This window comes from Prunus persica, chromosome G1, assembly GCF_000346465.2.
Source record: "Prunus persica cultivar Lovell chromosome G1, Prunus_persica_NCBIv2, whole genome shotgun sequence".
Lineage (NCBI taxonomy): Eukaryota > Viridiplantae > Streptophyta > Magnoliopsida > Rosales > Rosaceae > Prunus > Prunus persica.
In genome coordinates this window covers 15,159,964-15,164,012 of record NC_034009.1, presented here as the reverse complement: position 1 = coordinate 15,164,012, position 4,049 = coordinate 15,159,964, and positions in this window count along the sequence as shown.

Sequence of the window (4,049 nt, the reverse complement as noted above, 5' to 3'; positions counted from 1 at the left end):
TCGATTGTCGGAGATGGATAGTCATGGATGCACTCGGATAGAAGATCGAAGGCATATGAGTTTGGGGTGGAAGCATTTTTGAACTTTGCTGTAGAAAATCTTCTAACTACAACACATATCCGTTGTCCATGTGTTAAATGTGTTAATTTGAAGTTGTTTGGGGTTGGAATTATAAGGGATCACTTATACTTTAATGGAATTGACCAAAGCTATAAGAATTGGACATTTCACGGAGAACCTTGGGAAGCAACTACTAATGCTAGTAGAAATGTTGAAGAAGATGATGGCCATAGTAGGTACAGTTTTGTGTCTGAAGAAATTGATATGGATGATAATGATTTTGGTGATTTTGGTTCCGATCCGTATGAGTTTGCCAATGTGATTGGGGATGGAGATCAACCAGTGTACCCTGGTTGTAGAAAGTACACGAAGTTATCGGCATTAGTGAAGTTGTATAATTTGAAGGCAAAACATGGGATGAGTGATGTCTGTTTTACAGAATTATTGATACTTCAAGGCGATTTGCTTCCAGAAGGAAATACAATACCAACCTCTATGTATGAGGCTAAAAAGACTTTGTGTGCATTGGGGCTGAGTTATGAGAAAATGCACGCATGCCCCAATGATTGCATCTTGTATAGGAAGGAGTATGAGGATTCAACTAATTGTCCTACTTGTGGTATCTCAAGGTGGAAGGAAGGCAAAGATTCAATCTGGTTGTGTTGTTAAAGGATATAAAGCTTGTCCAATATGCGGTAATGATACACCTAGTCACAGGTTGAAAAATGGCCACAAAATTTGTTACATTGGGCATAGAAAATGGTTACCAATCAATCATCCATATAAAAGGCAACGTGCAGCTTTTAATGGGAAACCTGAATATGGCATACCTCTCGAGCCATTAACCGGAGAAGAAGTGCTGCATATGGTTGAAAATGGTGACAGAGTTTGTTGGAAGAAGAAATCAATATTCTTTGATCTCGAGTATTGGAAATACCTTCCTGTGAGGCATGCCCTAGATGTTATGCACATTGAGAAGAATGTTTGCGATAGTATTATTGGTACATTGCTGGAGATCCCTGGAAAAAATAAAGATGGGATTGCTGCTCGATTAGATTTATTGAACATGGGGGTCAAAACTGATTTGCAACCCGAGTATGGAGAAAGACGTACTCGTTTGCCTCCTGGGCCTTGGAATTTGTCAAGAGCAGAGAAGAGAGAGGTTTGCAATTCTTTCTATGGTATGAAGGTCCCTGAAGGTTATTCTTCAAATATTAAAAATCTTGTATCTTTACAAGATTCAAGACTTCTTGGCCTTAAATCACATGATTGTCATACCTTAATGCAACAATTGCTCCCTGTGGCAATTCGTTCTGTTTTGGAGAAGCCTGCAAGGTATGCAATAACTCGTTTGTGCTTCTTCTTCAATGCTATATGTGCAAAGACTGTTGATGTTTCCAAGCTAGATAAGTTGGAAGAAGATGTAGTAGTTACTCTGTGTTTGCTTGAGAAGTACTTTCCCCCTTCATTCTTTGATATCATGGTTCATCTAGTAGTACATCTTGTCAGAGAAGTTCGTCTATGTGGGCCAGTATATTTTAGGTGGATGTATCTGTTTGAAAGATATATGAAAGTGCTGAAGGGGTATGTTCAGAATCGTACTCGTCCCGAAGGTTGCATTGCTGAGCGGTATATAGCTGAAGAAGCGGTAGAGTTTTGTACTCAGCATTTATCTGATGTTAGTACAGTTGGAGTGCCTTCAAGCCAAAAGATGGGACTTTCAAAGCCATTATCAGGTTGCACATTGAGCGTAGTTGATCAGGACCTGTTGAATCAAGCACATCTATATGTCTTGGAGAATACGGAGGAAGTCCTACCTTATATCGAGTACGTATGAGTTTTATTCTTTAACTTATTGATTTTAAATTATTTCTTATGTTTATCTTCTATATTTGGGACCGTAATGCTTGAATTTTTCGTGTCATGTAGGCAACATATGATCCACATCAAGACTGCTTATCCAAAATTTAGAAAGAGAACAAAGTGGCTGCAGGATAAGCACAATAGCACTTTCATTCAATGGCTACGCTTCAAGGTATATGTTGTTGAATAACATATTTCTCTTTTAATTTTCTTCTTATTTCTATGTTAGATTGAATTAAGATATATGATTAATTTGCAGGTTCAAAGTGAACTCGAGGAAGACAATCATGGCGTATCAGAAAATTTAAGGTGGCTAGCAGCTGGTCCAAACATGGCAGTGCCATTATATAGGAGCTATCTTATTAAAGGTATTAAATTCAATATCAAGGCACAAGATGATGTGCGGACAACTCAAAATAGTGGAGTTTATTTACTTGCACATACCATGCAAGTTGCTAGTGCCAAGGATAAAAACCCAATTCTCTCAAATATGGGTTTCTATGGTGTCATTCAAGAAATTTGGGACCTTGACTACCAAAAGTTTACAACCCAGTCTTTAGGTGTGATTGGATAGATAGTTCTGGTCTTGTAGTCGACGAACTTGGATTTACCCTTGTAGATTTGAGTAAAATTGGACATAGGAATGACCAATTTGTTTTGGCTTCTCAAGTCAAACAAATATTTTTTGTTGACGACCCGATGCATCGTGGTTGGTCGGTAGTGTTATCAATGCCTAGTAGAGAATATAATGATGTTATTGGTGATGAAGTCTTAGGTGATGTGATAATTGAGTGTGAGCCATTTACTAGAGGGATGCCAAATGTTGACACATTTGATGAACTGGTGGGTGAGTTAGGCGGTCAAAATATTCGAGATGGGTGTGAAGATATATGGATTGAATGATGCTTATGTAATTGGCAGTGTATGACATTAATTTTGTAATATATTGTAATGTGATTTCTTCACTTTCTACGTTCAAATAAAACACGACGTTATTGTGAACCAGTTATTCAGCATATTTACCGACGTCTTAAAGCAACGTAACAATGAAGAACCACGACGCTATTGTGAAGCAATTATTCAGGATATCACGTCGGGGAAGGATTAAGAACCGCCATGTAATTCAAAATAACACGACTCCAATCCCATAATACCGACGTCTAAAAAACGAGATATATAATCTGAACGTTAAAAAATACGACGTCATCATACATTTTCCACGTCGCAAGTTCTTTTATAAACGAAGAGGAACGAAATGAATTCCGACGGTAATTCATTATAACCGCCGTCTAATATCAATTAAACGACGTTATTTGTAATACGGCTCTCTCATCGCATTTCAACGTCAACTATATAAATACATACGTCGTAAATAATGACACTGACAACTATTTCCACGTCATCTTTTTTAGAAAAATCGAAGTGGAAAATTTATTTCACGACGGTTGTTTGTAAATAAGAGACGTAGTATATTTCAATAACGTCGTCTTCTCATGTATTTAAAGACGTCATATTTTTTCTTGTCGTGAAAATTATATTTGACGGCGTAGTGTTTTAGTTGTCGTCGTTGTATGTCTATCTTGCGGCCTTGTTCTTTTAATATGTGTCATATTTTTCCTTTTTAACGACGGTGATTTGTTTGAGTTGGTCGTCTATTCTCATCCTCGACTATTTTTTAGAACTTTAGCAGACTAAACACGTCTGTTTTTATTTGTTTTCGACGTTGTTTTATTTAACAACGTCTAATATTTATCGTCGTTGTTTGTTTCAGAAAATAGGACGTATAAATTTTGTAATACGACTCTCATATATTTGTAACCGACGTTGTTTCGTTGTTCAACGTCTACTCTATAAATACATACGTCGTAAATAATGACACTGACAACTATTTCCACGTCATCTTTTATAGAAAAATCGAAGTGGAAAATATATTTTACGACGGTTATTTTTATATAGGCGACGTAGTAGGTATCAATAACGTCGTCTTCTAATGTATTTAAAGACGACATATTTTTTATTGTCGTGAAAATGATATTTAACGGCGTCTTATTTTAATTTTCGTCGTTGTATGTGCCATGTTCTGTTAATATGTGTCATATTTTTCCTTTTTAACGACGGTTTGTTTA